Source organism: Equus caballus, chromosome 3 (genome assembly GCF_041296265.1).
Source record: "Equus caballus isolate H_3958 breed thoroughbred chromosome 3, TB-T2T, whole genome shotgun sequence".
In the NCBI taxonomy this organism is placed as follows: Eukaryota; Metazoa; Chordata; class Mammalia; order Perissodactyla; family Equidae; genus Equus; species Equus caballus.
This window is the reverse complement of record NC_091686.1, coordinates 35,949,969-35,966,075: the sequence shown is the minus strand read 5'-3', so window position 1 is coordinate 35,966,075 and position 16,107 is coordinate 35,949,969. Positions and strand designations below refer to the sequence as shown.

Sequence of the window (16,107 nt, the reverse complement as noted above, 5' to 3'; positions counted from 1 at the left end):
GGATACGGCGGGCCAATGGGCGGCGGCGTCTCATGTGGCCGGCGCCCGCCGCAGCCGCCGCCGGGCCCCGGAGCCAGAGGCCGCTCGAGCCAGAGCGCGATGGAGCGAGGGCCCCAGGCGGGGAGGCGCCGCCGCCGAGCGCGCGGCCCGACGCCCCCTCAGTGAGCCCGAGCCCGGCCGCGCCTCCTGCCGGCCTCGCTGCCTCGCGGACGCTTGGAGCCGCCGCCACCGCCTTCCCGCTCGGGCCGCGGGCCGGGAGACGGGCCGGGGCTGCATGGCCTCGCCCGCGCCCCGCCGCTGAGCCCCGGAGCCGCAGCCCGGAGCCGGGTGAGAGCCGTTGCCGGCCGGGTCGTGGGTCGGGCGGGTGCCGGGGCGTAGGGGCGGCCTCGCGGCCTGCAGGCCTTCCGCACGGGCGGAGCGGCGCGACGGCTCGGACGGGCCTGGGGGCCCGGGGGGTCCGGGCGGGCCTGAGGGGCCGACGCGGGGCTCCCGGGCGGGCCGCGGGGTTCTGGGGGCTGTGAAGGGCCGACGCGGGGCTCCGGGGCAGGTCTGGGGCATTCAGGGGGGCGTGAGGGGCCGACGAGGGGCTCGGGGCGGGCCTGCGGGCACCGGGGGTACATGAGGGCCCACGGTGGGCTTTAACGGGTCTTAGGGAGCCTGGGCAGCCGTGAGGGGCCGACGGGTGGATCTTGGGGGTTCGGGGGACCGACGGTTGGCTCGGCGCAGGCCTGGGGGGACTAGGGCAGTCGTGAGGGGCCTAGGGGGGGCCTTAGTGGGGGTTGGGGGCCTAGGATAGCAGTGAGGGGCCGACGGGTGGATCTGGGGTTCCGGGGGCCGACGGAGGGCTCGGCGCAGGCCTGGGGGGGGGGTCCAGGGTGGCCTTGAGGGGCCGACGGGACCTTTGGGGGGGTCTGGGCAGCCGTCAGGGGCCGGCGGGGGACTCTAGGAGGCCCCAGGGCACCTGGGGAGCTGGGCCGCCGACCTCTGACCCGCGGGAGAGGCGCCTTCACGGTGTCGGTTGTAGTTGTTATTCCCAGCGTCCCTATTATTATCGCTGTTTTGAAATGGGAGCAGGCGGCTCTCGGGCTTCCAGCTGGAGGGGGCTGGTGAGCCGGGCCCTGGAGGTAGAGTGGGGGCGCCGAGGTTTGCAGGGGGCGCGCGTGGGCTCGCAGAGGGGCAGGAATGCGGGGCCGCGGCGCGGGGTGTGTTGTTTCGGGGGGAGGGTAGGCGGGACTGGGGGGCGGTGGGAGGGAGGCGGTGGCGGTGGCGGCTGCAACAGCAGCCCTTGGCCTCAAGGAACAATGTGAGACGTTGCCTGAAATGTTAATTTCCGTTCCTCATTTCATCATCCCCTGGCAGGGCGGTAGCTGTGAGTGTGTCTGTGGAGGGTTGGCCCTGCCACATGGATTCCGTCCCCTCTCAGAGATCAGTCTTGTGTCTCTGCCGTTTGGGGGGAACCTTAATTTTTCTTGAGGTCTGCTCTTTTCCTGGTGCCTCGTCCAGGTTTTCTGCTTCTGTTGTGTTTTTGGAAAGCTGGTCCTGTACACCAGCTGCCAAGGAGTTGTGGAAGAGGCTTTGGAAGATTCAGCTGGCTTGAGACGGCCTGTGCTTTCAAAACCGTTTTCTTTCTAACAGTTAAGATGGAGCATGCTTAGGTGTCATGGTTTCTATGGGTAATGAGAAGTTTTATATCCCTTTGCAAGAACAGGGTTGTTTTGCAAATTTCTTGGTAGAGAAATCTCAAATTTTGGACTTTTTTTATATGGTGAGAGTTTTCTAAATTGATTTGAGCAGTATCTTTAACGTTCCTTTTCAACTGAGGAGTAAAAGTGAGCCGTTGTTGAATTGAAAAATTTAGAATGTTTTGATTCTTGTGGGGGGATGACGGGACACATTCAGCAAAACTCTGTAAGATGATATTCTTGTGGAAAAACTGCCATTGAAACAGTTACTATTTTTGGTTTGTGCAAACCCAGTCAATGGCATAACTTGGATAGTTCTAAGTCAGAGACCCAGAGGCTGTTTATTTGTTGCTTTTAGGATCTTCATTTCTCTTACTAAGTTGCTGTCCTGGGAGACCCAGAGTTCTTTGTGTGTCTTTTGAGAATGATTGCGCAAGTATTCTGATATTACTTTGAAACTGTAGTTAGAAATAAAAGAGAAAGGAAAAACATCTTGCTTCAGTTGATTGTGACCCTTGAATTGGATCCGTGGGGTTGGTGCTGCCTTCCCCCTCCATTCAGCTGTTGTTCTCTCTGTCGTTCACGCTTAAAAGCAGGATCTCATTTGATAGGCTGGCCCTCCTGAATGGAACGGGATGGGAGGAAACAAAGAGCAAGTTGCTATGACATTTTTTTGTGTTCTTTGTGCATGCCTCTTGAGTTAGTTAAAAAGCTATCCAAAGATAGTGCTAAATTTGACCCAAATTTGAAACTTTCAAAAGTTTTTTTTCCTAAATATTGTTTTATTGTGGTAACAACATACATAAGATTTACCAGAAGTTTGTTTTTAAAGGTGTCACATAGTCATGAATTCCTCATTTGCAGTTGTAACTTGCTGTCAGCTTTCTGACTTGCATTGCCACTGCTGGATGTTTTCTCTGGACCCTCTGTGGACCAGCCGTGTTAATCATACTGCACCAGCAGTGCCTTGCATCTCTCTGAGCCAGATGGGCTGCTTAAGACTAGTGGCTGTCATGGTAGCTATAATTATAGTGTTGATACAGTGACAAGTAGAACTTTCTACAAATAGAGTTAAAGAAACTATGCTGTTTATATGTGAGAATATTTTTCAAGCAGCTTTGTGTGCCTTGGGTTTTTAAGTATGTTTGACATAGGTTATTTTTCCTCAAATATTAGAGGAAAGTTATTTTGCATATGGGCAATGAGCCCATCATCAATTAAATAACATAATTAGAGTGTCAGTAAATGCTGGTTCAGAGCGTAATCTGCATTTGTTGCCAAAATAAGTGTTTTGATCTGTCCATTACCCGGTATAAGTCCCTTCATCCCTCAAATGGTAAGTGTAATGGATGAGCTTCCTTTAATAGCAGGATCTTTGCTGGTTAATAGGTGAAAATGATGATGCATTGCTCGTCTGACTGCACACTTTGGCAGTTTATTAGTGCTGTGTAGTCAGTGCTCTGGGGATGGAACTTGACCCGTTTCATAACTTTATACAAAAATTGAATGAACTCAAATAACTAAAAGTTATTGTCTTAAAATGTTTTCAGTATATGTTCTCTTAATTTGAATTTCAAATGGAATTTCTGTGCAATTCAACTTTTCCAGTTTTATCTTAAAGCTATATGAAAGAGGGTGTCGATCCTCAGCTCCCGGAACTCAGGCAGTGGGAGATAATCAGCACAGAAAGCCTTTTTAGGCTGAGGAAATGACCCACTTTAACAACTACTTTGTTAATTCTGATAAAGATGTTTCTATTCCTAAGTGACTCTTTTTTGTTTGTTTGATGGATCTTATTCATGGTGTCTTTTAAAGCCAGAGTCAGACTCAGCTGTGTATTTAAATGTCTGTTTTGTTATCTTCTGTGCTTTTCTTAACTCATAATGTTCCCCCTCCATATTTAAAATTTTCCTTAAATTCATCTTTGGACCAAATAGTGTTTTACATATATGGTAGAACTACAAATGTTATTTTTATGATAATGTCCCATGCGATTATTAACAGTCTAACCCTGATTGTATGACCCCTCTTTCCCAGGTGCCCACTTGGATCCTTGGTCACTCTCCCTCTTAACTCCTGATGCTGTAGCTGCGTTGGCCTTTCGTTTCCTAGATTGGGCTGTGTGCCTTAATCTAGGGTCTCAATACGTGCTGATCCTCTGTCTGGACCACGGTCCTGCTGAGTGTCCATCATTACCTCCCTTCCAAATCCCCCCTCACCCCCGCCCCCGCACACCAACCAGGAAATCTCCAAGTTAACTCCTACTCAGCCATTGGGTCTTAGTTAAATATTGTTTTCTGGATCCAGCCTGGTGGCACAGCGGTTAAGTGCGCACGTTCCGCTTCTCAGTGGCCCGGGGTTTGCTGGTTCGGATCCCAGGTGTGGACATGGCACCTCTTGGCATTCCATGCTGTGGCAGGCGTGCCACATATGACAGTAGAGGAAGATGGGCACGGATGTTAGCTCAGGGCCAGGCTTCCTCAGCAAAAAGAGGAGGACTGGCAGTAGTTAGCTCAGGGCTAGTCTTCCTCAAAAAAAAAAAAAATTGTTTTATCGTAGAGATCCTTCTTAATCATCACTGCCAAGGAAAGTGGCTACCCCACCTTGTTACAGCCAGAAGGAACTTAACACAATTGATGAAATATGTCATGATTGGTTAATGTCTGTCCCCGTGATAGAAGGGGTGTAACATTACTGATGATAGGTTGTGTCTCTTTGGTCACCTGGGGCCCAGCCTAAGGCATGACAGTAGTCGTAGAATTCGCTCAAGAAATATTTGTTGAATGATTTTTTTTTTTTTTTTTTTTTTTTGAGGAAGATTAGCTCTGAGCTAACTGCTGCCAATCCTCCTCTTTTTGCTGAGGAGGACTGACCCTGAGGTAACATCCGTGTCCATCTTCCTCTACTTTATATGTGGGACGCCTACCACAACATGGCTTGCCAGGCAGTGCTATGTCCGCACCTGGGATCCGAACCGGCGAACCCCGGCTGCCTAAGGGGAACGTGCGCCCTTAACCGCTGTGCCTCTGGGCCGGCCCCAGTTGAACGATTTAAAGCCTGTATATGGAAGTAGTTGAGTAATTTTGAAAAGAGAAACTTAGGATCATGAGCTTTGATTTACTGGATTGACTAGGAATCATGTTGTGTGCATTTCAGTCATGTTCCTATTTGTTTTCATTATAAGTTTCCTTTATGATTTAGATAAAGGTGAGGGACAGGGCTTTTAAAATTGGTGCAGAACAAGAGACAAAGGAAAATAATTAAAGGGAAGATTGTCTTCATGGGAAGAAAAAAATGCTTTCTGTGAAAGCGGTTTTATTAGGACTGCTGCCTTTGGGGCCAAATCGAAAGCTGCCGAGTGTAGTGTGTTGTTGCTGTTGCTGCTTATGGTCCTTAGGTACTCCATCTAGGACTTTGAGCACTGCTGGCCCCTGTAACAGAAACAGTCGTTTAGCATCATAGTGGAGTCCTTTGAAAGCTTTAGCATTCTATTTTTAATTCTGTTGCTTCCTAAGTGATTGTAATAACGTTCGTGGGCGTTGAGGCCAAAGCCTCAGTTCAAACATAAATTCCCCAGAATGCTGGTGGCCCTCTTAACATCCCTCCCAGTTTTAGCATTTTAATGAAGAAAAAAATAATCTCTTTGGAGGGAAATACACCAAAATGGAGTTGTGTATTATTTTTTCCAAATTTTTAAAGATGAACCTGTTCTGTAATTGGCAAAAAGGTTGTTTTTGAAAAGACTAATTGTGGATATAATTTGGGTGATAGAGACTTGAGTTCTTGGTTTGGATAACAGTGAACTGGATTCGTGTGGTTTTAATTTTTTAAATAGTAAGGGGTGAGGGTAACTGGTTGTGGTTGAAAACAGGTAAAGAAACCATCCTAGAACTTAAGAAATGCCACAGGGCTAAAGCTGGTTCTGTGACTAAAGAGTTAAGTGGGTTTTCAGTGTGAAAATAAAAGAAGTCTGTCCTATTACTATAGCAGAGATTTTTTCAAGGGCTAAAAGGGCTGAAGATCCTGTTGCTGGGTGGAGGCTTCTGTGATGCCCCCACCAGGCCAACGTTGAGTTGGCTGTCAGGGGAGCGATGCTGTCTGAGTTACAGTGTCTTTACCGGCTGGCTGAGGGCAGGACCCAAGTTTCCAGTTCTGCCTTTGGCATCTGTGCAGTGAATTATTTATTATCCTGAAAATCTGTAGACACTCTTTTTCCACTTGTAAAGAAACCAGTGTGCACCTGTTCACTACATAAAATGTTAGCCTTTTCTCAACATAAAACGTTTTTGATCACTTAGATAAAAATATTTTTGTCAAGGTTAAATAAAATTCATAAAGTCTCCCTTTCTCCAGTACTTGTTTAACTAAAAAATGTACCTTTAAGAATTGAAATTTAACTTTTAAATGCTTAATATCTTTGTGATATCAAAGGTTATTTTTCATCTAAAATGTAGCAAATAGATTTCTTTTCTCAGGTCAATAGTACTAAATGTCCCTTCCTTCCCTCCTCCCAATGTTTATTTTCAGACCCAGAATGCTAATATCTTAGAAAAATGAATATTTCTAAATAATGAGAAGATTGCATAGGGTGCTTAGTTCATAAGGTTTTGGCTAAAGTTCTGATTAGTTTTTTTTCCACTGCATTGATATCTAGCAAAATAAACAAAGAAAACTGATTTAATTCTGGGTGATAATGTAAATTTGATATCATTATGGCTATACTGTGTAAACTTATCTAAAATAGCATGAGAGAAGCAGTGAGGAACCTTATTACTCTGAAGAAATTAAGCCTTGCTGGTACACGCCATGTTTCTAAATGTGGTTTTACATCCTGTAAAACAGGAAGTAAAAATAAAAAACCAAAAAAACCCCAAAGCAACACTCTTGAAGGAATAAACTTTTTTTTTTCTTAATTACTAAAATGCTGGGTTAATTAAAGGATATGCAGAACACTTTAAAACAATCTTGCCTTTTTGGATGATTATAAAGACGAAAACCCAGCTTTTAGGGGTCTGAACTGTGCTGAGAACTTGCACTGTTGGTCAGTATTCCACAGCCCCTTGAGTGATTCTGATTTCAAAGTGTTTCTAGACTTTGTGAGTTTTTTCTTTGCTAGAGGTGTATGACTTGCTCCTGATGTATTTAGATTACCTACAGAGGTATTTTCATTGCTTTGAGAATAGTCCATCTCAAATTTGAAGTGTTTTAGTTTAGAGCTTAATATATTAAATATGGTAAAACTCAAAATGTTTTCTTATAGGACATTTTTTCCCCTAACACTTGAGAAAGGTAATCTTTGATTGTGTCCTTTATCTTTTAGTAGGAAACTTAGAAAATAATGTGCTTTCACTCTTAGCTTGAATAATTTTCAGTAAATGTAACCTTAGTGAGATTTACATGCAAATTTTGTTTTTCTTTGGGGAAATGCTTAGATCTGATTCTGTTAAACCTGGGTTCTCATCAGATGACTGACTTTTTAAGACTGTTGAGGCAATAACTCTTTTTCTTTTTCTTTCTTTTTTCTTTTTTGAGGAAGATTGGCCCTGAGCTAACGTCTGTTGCCAGTCTTCCTCTTTTTTTGCTTGAGGAAGACCAGCCCTGAGCTAACATCTGTGCCAGTCTTCCTCTATCTTATATGTGGGTTGCTGCCACAGCATGGCTGATGAGTGGTGTTGGTCTGTGCTTGGGATCTGAACCTGCGAACCTGGGCTGCTGAAGTGGAGCATGCAGAAGTTAACCAGTACACCACACGGCTGGCCCTGAAGCGATAACTTTAATTTTTTTTTTTTTTTTTGAGATTTTATTTTTCCTTTTTCTCCCCAAAGCCCCCTGGTACATAGTTGTGTATTTTTGGTTGTGGGTCCTTCTAGTTGTGGCATGTGGGACGCCGCCTCAACATGACCTGATGAGCGGTGCCGTGTTCACGCCCAGGATTCGAACTGGCGAAACCCTGGGCCGCTGAAGCAGAGCTGGTGAACTTAACCATTCGGCCACTGGGCCGACCCCCGCGATAGCTTTAACTTTTTAAAAAAAGGATATTTAAGTAAAGACTAATGGCTTGAAAGGATATTTAAGTAAAGACTAATGGCGCGATGAAGTTTTAGAAAGTTGACGAGAAAAATCTCTGTCCTAGAATTTAACCTGTAGCCTCCCCTTTTCTTTTCTCTTGATAGTTTTCTTCCAAAACCCCAAATACATTGGCTCAAGAGGGATGGGGAACAGATGGTAGAAGGAGGGTATGTTAGAAGAGGTAACACAGGAGGTTGTGAAGGCTGGAAGGAAAACATATGCTCTCAGAATTTTGAGAAACACTTGTGTTTTTTCATGTTTCAGGGCTGTCATTATTCGTTTTCTACTGTTGCTGTAACAGATTACCACAAATTTAGTGGCTTAAAACAGTACAGGTTTAGGGGCCGGCCCCGGGACTGAGTGGTTAAGTTCGTGCGCTTGCTTCGGTGGCCCAGGGTTTCGCCGGTTCGAATCCTGGGTGTGGACGCAGCACTGCTCATCAGGCCATGCTGAGGTGGTGTCCCACATGCCACAACTAGAAGGGCCCACAACTACAAATATACAACTATGTACTGGGGGAGGCTTTGGGGAGAAAAAGGAAAAAATAAAATCTTTAAAAAAACCCCAACAAACAACAGTACAGGTTTATCATCTCACAGGTTTATCATCTCACAGGTTTATCATCTCTTGAAAGCCTGACATGGGTCTCACTGGGCTGAAATCAGGTGTCGGCAGGGTTGGTTCCTTCTGGAGGCTCCAGGGGAGGATCTCTTTCCTTGCCTCTTCCCTCTTTTAGAGGCTGCTCACATTCCTAGGTCTGTGGCCATTTCCTTTATCTTTAAGGCCAGCAATGTTCCATCTCTCTAACCTTCTTCCAAAGTCACATCTTCTTCTGACTATCTTTTCTGCCTCCCTCTCCCACTTTTTTTGTCTTTTTGCTCAGGAAGGTTCACCCTGTGGTAACATCTGTTGCCAATCTTCCTCTTTTTTTTTGCTTGAGAAAGACTAGCCCTGAGCTAACATCTGTGCCAGTCTTCCTCTATTTTGTATGTGGGCCACCAGCACAGCCTGGCTGCTCACAGAGCAGTGTAGGTCTGCACTCAGCAACTGGACCTGGGCTGCCGAAGCAGAGCACGCTGAACTTAACCATTAGGCTGCTGGGGCTGGTCCCTCCCTCACCCACTTTTAAGGACCCATGTGATTACAGTGGACCCACCTAGATAATCCAGGATAATCTCCCTATCTGCTGATTAGTAACCTTGATTCCCCTTTGCCATGTAACCTAAAATAGCCACAGATTCCAGGGTTAGGATGTGGACCTCTTTGGGGTGTTAACTCTGCCAACCATACTAGTGTTCCATGGATGCCGTATTAACACATGAGGTTGGGTCAGGTTGTTGTGCAACTGGCTCTGGTGCCTTGCCTCGGTTCACAGGAACCACCTTGGCTCTTGGAAAGACTTGGGGTCATTGGTCAACCAGTGTAGTCTGGCATTGATGGAGGATTACTGAGTGTGGTGCAAATACGCATCCTGGAAAAAGTTTTGTTTTAAATAAAATTTTATTTTGGAATAATTTTAGATAGAAAAGTTGCAAAAGTAGTAGAGAGTTCCACTATATTCTTTATCCAGGTCCTCTAGTGTTAGCATCTTACATAACAGTGGTAAGGTTGTCAAAGCTAAGGCATTAATGTTAGTGCATTACTATTAGTTAAACCCTGGACTTTGTTCAGATTTCATCCATTTTTACGCTAATGTCCTTTACTGTTCCAGGATCCTCCACTGCATTGAGTTGTCATGTCTCCTCCGTCTCCTCCTGTCTGTAACAGTTTTTCAGTCTTGTTTTTCATGATCTTGGCAGTTTTGAAGAGTACAGTCTTTCTTTTTTATGACTTTGTAACCATTCACCCATTTGGCACAGATGTACAGCACTGATAGCTGGCTTCTCGTTTATCTAACTCCTTTTCCCAGTGTGGACTGCTGTATGGGGAAGAACAGTTTTGTGTCTTTTTGCAACTGGAATCAGTTACATGTTTTATGGAGGGGGCTTCTCAGACTAGACAAACTTAGCTTTTTCCCACCTTATACTGATTTAGTGAAATGTTTATTGGTTCCTCGCTGTGTGTAAGGCTGTGTTGTAGAAACTTAGAGATGAAAGAGACATGTCCCTGCTCTGAGATCCGGGAGAAAGAGATGCACCCAGGAAAAGAGAGAGGAGTTCAGGGGAGAGAAAGCATTTCTGGCTCTGCAGTCTGGGAGATGTATTGGAGGAAGTGCTATTTAAGGATTGGTGGAATGTCAGTGTGTAGAGAGCAGGGGAAGGCTGTCATACACTGTGGGAAGGCTCTGGACCAAGGCTGGAAGGGTGAGATGTAGCAAGAGAATGTCAGCTAGACTTGTTTGACAGGGAGCCCATGAAAGAAAATGGTAGCATGAAAAGCTAGGAAAAGGGAATGGAGTCACATTGTGTAGGATTTGGAATGATGAAGCCTGCACGTGGCCTGCTGAGGCGGAGGCATTGCATTGCCTGAGGCAGGAGATGGTTTTGCAAGGCTGATGGTAGTGGATGGGCTGACAGTAGAGGAAAGTCAGAGGGACTCTGAGCAGAAGGCTTTGCAGTGCTCCTGTTTCTAGACTTGGCATGCCAAGATTGACCTTTCAAGCAAATATTGATTAGGTATGTATTGATATGTGCACAGAACTATGAGGGATACAAAACAAACCTGAGTCCGAGACAAGCCTGACAGGGTATTTGGGCAAATGACGAGATCACTGTTCTCCCTTCCATGCTGGCTACTTCTCCAGCACCTTCAATTGGCTTCTAGGAGTTTGGTGGAGAGAATCAACTCAGTTTGACCACTGCTTGTGAAAGAAGGTGAATGCAAGGTCACTGTTTTGTCTTCTAGCTTTCACCCCTAACGTTCTCTGCTTTTGGGTAAATACCAGGTTTAAAAAGATGTCTTACTAGAAACACTATTATAGAAAATAGGAACACCATTTTCTAGGGAAAAATGTAAAACAACCTGTTAGAAATGGATGATGGGGTTTAAAATTTGTTGTAGGAATAATCCTTAAATTCACACGAATGGCAGAAATGCCCATCCCAGAAAAGTGAGGAGTGGAGTGTATATACTAGAACCTGGATGGAGGCCTGTCAGTGAGAGACGGACCTCTCAGGTGAAGGGGATCTCCTGGTGGGAAGAGCAGTGTGGTTAAGATGTTCTTAAGAGGATCTACGGAATCTTGAAATGGGGAGGGGACTCTTAAAGTGGGCTACGTGTACAAGTTGTGAAGACTTAATTGTGTTTGCCAACAAGTATTTACATAAAAATGTTTGGAAATGAGAGAGTAAGTTGATTGACAGTGGATGGAATGGGGCAAACAAGTGCTGAGCAGTTTATAAAAGGACAGGGAAAGAGGGCAGGAAGGGAGAGTTGGGCAGCATGCTGACAGTTTGTCTTGTGCTGACTACATGCCACACTCCACCTCTGCCCGTGGGCTGTGATAAACCCAACGCCTCTGGTCTCGTGGTGCTTACATTCTGGAGGGAGAGATGGGCAAGCCTGGTCAGGAGAAGAAATGCCATCTAGGGAAGTCTGACGGACAGAGGCTGGGAGCCTGGCATTGTCGACAGTTCAGCTCAGCAGACGTTTAGTTTGAACACATCTTATGACCCAGACAGAGTCTGGTCCTTGCCATCAAGGAGTTTTCTTTCAAGACACTATAAACTGCAGGCCAAAGATAGTAGTTTTGGGCCCATATAGGAGGAGCTAGAGATGTTGGGGTCTGGAGAGGTAGCCACCATGGAAGGGAGAACAGCGATCTTGTCAGGCTTATGTTGGACTCGTGTTTGCTCTGTATTCCTCATAGTTCTGTGCACCTATCAGTAGATACCTAATCAATATTTGCTTGAAAGATCAATCTTAAAAGTTATGATTTTAAAAAAGGGCTTGAGGCTTGAGAAAGGAATAAATACCTGGCAGGAAATACACAATACTCTGTGTAAGAAACATGTAATAAGGAAAACGTGTGCCAAACATATTAACTAGTGTGAGAGTGTTTGTGCTTTGCTTCAGGTCGGCAGAGTGAGACCTGTCTCCAGTTCTGTCGTGGCACCGTTTCCCAGCTGCCGTGAGGGAGGAACTTTGTCCTTTGGTGCGTCTTTGGGCGGGGCAGTAGTGAAACTCGGGCATCTGGCTTTGGGAGCCCTTGGCTGGGTGACTGTGTCTGTTGGCTCTACTGTTTCTCTCAGGGCTCTACACCACATGTAGCTTAATTGCAGATGCAGAAATAAATGCTGAGCAGGACTCAGTGTTTTGGACAGCCTGACTGTGGCAGGTGCCATGGGTGAGGTGCACTTGAAGGCAGTCACCTCAGGGCCAAGGCGGGCCCTGTATGGTGTATTAACTTCTTTGTGTTTGTTTTAATTAAGCTCTCCACAGTTCTGCTAAATCTCTTTATTACTAATTCCTCTGTAACATTAGGGCATCTTATTTTTTCTTTTAAGATTTTATTTTTCCTTTTTCTCCCCAAAGCCCCCCCAGTACATAGCTGTGTATTTTTAGTTGTGGGTCCTTCTAGTTGTGGCATGTGGGATGGCGCCTCAGCATGGCCTGATGAGTAGTGCCATGTTTGCGCCCAGGATCTGAACCTGTGAAGCCCTGGGCTGCTGAAGTGGAGCCCGAACTTAACCACTCGGCCACGAGGCTGGCCCCAAGAGCATCTTATCTTTTAACTGGTGGACCACTGCTGTTTGTTTGACGGGAACTTGTTTCTACAGTTGTTGTGCTGTTGCAGTGCTAACCCGGCCACTGGTCCTTTCTTGATGAGCAGACTGCATTTAGAAGCTGCAGAGCAGTGCCATCTAGACCCGTCAGTGATTGGTGCCCCTCACTGCAGAGTTGGAGGACTGTGCCTATCACCGTGGGGTGGGGATGGGTGGGGGTGGGGCGGAGGGCTCATCCAAGTGTCACAGCAGGAAAGCATCACAGCAGTCGCAGCAAAGCTCCTCACCCGACCTGAGGCTGGCGAGTTCTTGTTTCTTTGTTGGTCCCGTGATACTTTTGAGGGCTATGCCTTCAGTGAATTGGGTGACATAAAAATAATTTCAGGGGCTGGCCTCGTGGCTGAGTGGTTAAGTTTGCACACTCTGCTTCATTGGCCTGGGGTTTGCTGGTTTGGATCCAGGGCGTGGACCTACGCACTGCTGTCAAGCCATACTGTGGCAGGCATCCCACACATAAAGTGGAGGAAGATGGGCACAGATGGCAGCTCAGGGCCAATCTTCGTCAGCAAAAAGAGGAAAATTGGTGGCACATGTTAGCCCAGGGCTAATCTTCCTCAAAAACAAAACACAAAACAAAACAAAACAAAATTTCAGATCATTGGGCCTATCAAGGCTATTTGGTTTTGAAGTGTTTGCGACTGGGGCTGAAGTCATTCAGTCCTGGGCGATTGGGTGTAACGTGTGGAGAAACAGTCTACTCTCATCCTCAGACTCTGCTCTTTCTATTGAGTCGTTTGCAGGCTTAAGTCATGTGAGACTTTAAAACACAGCAGAGCAGTAAATAATAGGTACCAGATACCTACCACTGCGGTTCCAAGCGTCACCTCGTTTTGAAAACGACAGCGTTAGCCCTCCGAGGGGAGGCTAGAAGTTGGTTGTGGGCATGTGAAGGGAGGAGGAGGGAATTGCGGCAGACTGAGCCCTGTTAACAAGCCTTGACTCTTGTGCTTGTCCTGGCTGTGGGTGTTAATTCAGCCTACACCTCCTTTTACTAGGCAATGACTTGAGAGTTGGAATGAGAAACTGTGTCCTCACCAACAACTTAGGGTGCTTTTAAACTTACATGTAAATATTTGTCATTGGTGGCTAAATTTCCTAGACTGTAGCTTTTACTGCTGAAAATGTAATTGCTTTTGTCATCTAGTAAGACTTAGAGCTGACAATCCCACAAATGAGACTCAATTCACACAGTTTTTTTTTCTGAATTAAATAAATTCACTTTTTTCTTTTTTGTTGGGAAGGAAGATTGGCCCTGAGCTAACACCTTTTGCCAATCTTCCTCTTTTTGCTTGAGGAAGAGTGGCCCTGACATAACACCTGTGCCAGTCTTCCTCTGTTTTGTATGTGGGACACCACCACAGCATGGCTTGATGAGTGGTATATTTCCGTGCCCAGGATCTGAACCTGTAAACCTGGGCCACCTAAGTGGAGTGCACTGAACTTAACCACCATGCCACCGGGCCAGCCCCTAACTTCACAATTTGGCTCGGAAGCCTAGCATGTAATTCAGAGAAGTAGACCCTCATTATTAATAGTTGATACTGCCTGATGATGTTGACTTCCATGAAGAGATGCTTCTGGTGTTGCTCACTGCATCCCAGGGGACAGAAGGTCCCCCTCAGCCAGTGGCTCTGGCTGGCTCTGCTCAGGGGAGAGCACCCCAGTTTCCTTGCTTGAAGGCCCCGGTGCCCTTGTTGGCCCAGCTCAGGTGGGCAAGTCGAGCATGGTGTGGGTGAGGCAGGGGTTTTAGATTTCATCCTTCCATGGGCCTATTTTTCAGGTGTTACGAGCTGATTAAGTAAAAAAAATTACTCTTTGGAATGTAAAATGTAAAGGTCAGGTTCATTCTGGGTGTTTATGTTAATGATGCATTATTAACATTACGTTATCATCTGCGTTCTCTCTTCTTGTGGAGCTTTCTTTAATAATGACGTTCACAACAACATCGAACTGATGCTCACTTGGTGGTAGGAGTACCATTTGGAAACCTCTTGAACAGGGGGAGGCCAGTGGGTTTCCCCGGCACCCTGCGGCGCTCCAGTGCCTCCTGTGGAAGTCCACACTGGCACCCCCTTTGACCACTGTACTCCTTCCCTGTCATTGTCACTGGGGTATTAGTACACCCCTACGTGCTTTGCTTTAAAGGATAATTTAAAAGGTAAACACATATAGTCTATAAACAATGTAAATAAAAGCAAATATCAAGTGCTGATTAATCTAGGGAAGTAGTTTTTTCAGGCTGCTTTAAATAGCCCTCAGTGTTATTAAAAGTCATTTCTGAGTAGTGAGATATTTTTTGTATCAAGTCGCATTTGTTTTCTACAAGAGGCAGACCTGTCTTAAAGTTCTTCTAGGACAGACACTTTCCTGAGGTCACTTATCTCACACCCGAAACGCTTCAGGACCGTAATTCCAAGAGACTGAGTGTTGAGTGGGGGATACATTGTCTATGCACTTATCAAAGGTGGGATGTTTACCTGCTGTGGGGTCATTTAATCTGAGGGCCAAGTGTGTCACTGTAGGACAGATCAGTTCAGGCATGTTTAGCTTTCCAGACTACCTCATCCTGGAAAACTTAGGAATCAGCAAGGTTTCATTCTGTTGAGGTGTGCTTCTTTGATGTTAGAGTTATGGGAATAAGAGGTTTTCATGAAGCACGAAGCATTGTTTATGAGAAGTCCTAATGAGAAATGTCGTGGGGAGAAGCTGCCAGTTGTTGCTAGATGATGGAAGGAATGGCTGTGCCTGAGAAGTGCTCTCCACCAGCCAACAGGTGGAAGGAAAGAGTGTGGCCTAAAGGGAGGCAGCCTCCAGCTGATGGGTGACTTGAGTACACATAGGATGAAAGAGACATGTGTGGACACTTTTGGCTGCTTCTCTGAGTAGGACATCCAGGTGGCTTCTAGGGGGCAGTCTGTCCTTGAGACTGGACACATGATCTCTTTGGGACATTGTGTACTCACTAGGTGGGCTGGGGGAACATTCACATGTGAGACGGAGACATCAGGTTGGTTTAGCAATCAGGGGTCTTTCTTTTTACTGAGATGTTTGGAATAGGATGTCTTATTTTTATATAGGTTTGAGGGATTTGAAAAGAAAAATCAACTCCAACAATTTGGCTTTACTTATCTTCCAGTTTGTGTCTATCCCTCTTCATTGTTACAGTCAGTGTCCATTAACGTGATTGTCCTGTGTGCACTCTTGTTTGTTGGACCCTGGCCGTAAAAGGAGTGTCCTTGAGTCACTAGTCACAGGGGTGTTTCTTGGTGTGTGCCTACCACCCCGAGGGCCCTGCATGTGTGCTGCTGCCTGAGGTCCAAGTCCAGGCTATGGAGGAGCCCCTGCTACCTGCTGTGTGCTGGCCCCGCGTGCCCTCACACAGGCTGTGGTTGGGACCCATTCCTGAAATGCAAAACCAACTGAGGAAGCACTACTCACTTAAACCAGTTTTTTCCTTTTTAAATTTTTTTTGGTGTCTTTTGAAGCCATAATAAATTCGAAATAGAAGAACACATACCAAGAAAAAAATAAGGTCTAATTTTTAACATTTAGGATTTATCAGTCATATTTAATGTTTCCAGATCTGTTTTACCGTGACCTGTTTTCCTGTGAAGCACAGGTGGTCCCATCCA

The 16,107-nt window shown here is 46.0% G+C and overlaps 1 protein-coding gene across 17 annotated transcripts in view; it reads left to right on the top strand.

Annotated features, from left to right (window-relative positions):
• Nucleotides 1-34: 34 nt before the first annotated feature.
• The window catches only part of ANKRD11 (ankyrin repeat domain containing 11), a 213,756-nt gene continuing 197,683 nt past the window's right edge, over nucleotides 35-16,107 (top strand). For 11 of the 17 annotated variants that reach the window (XM_070263180.1, XM_023637515.2, XM_070263185.1 and 8 more), the window contains exon 1: nucleotides 51-327. The gene's annotated coding sequence lies outside the window, so the exon portion shown is untranslated. Of the gene's footprint in view, nucleotides 328-16,107 lie in introns of all 17 variants that reach the window. The other 6 variants (XM_023637521.2, XM_023637517.2, XM_023637513.2 and 3 more) reach the window with 3 other exon arrangements.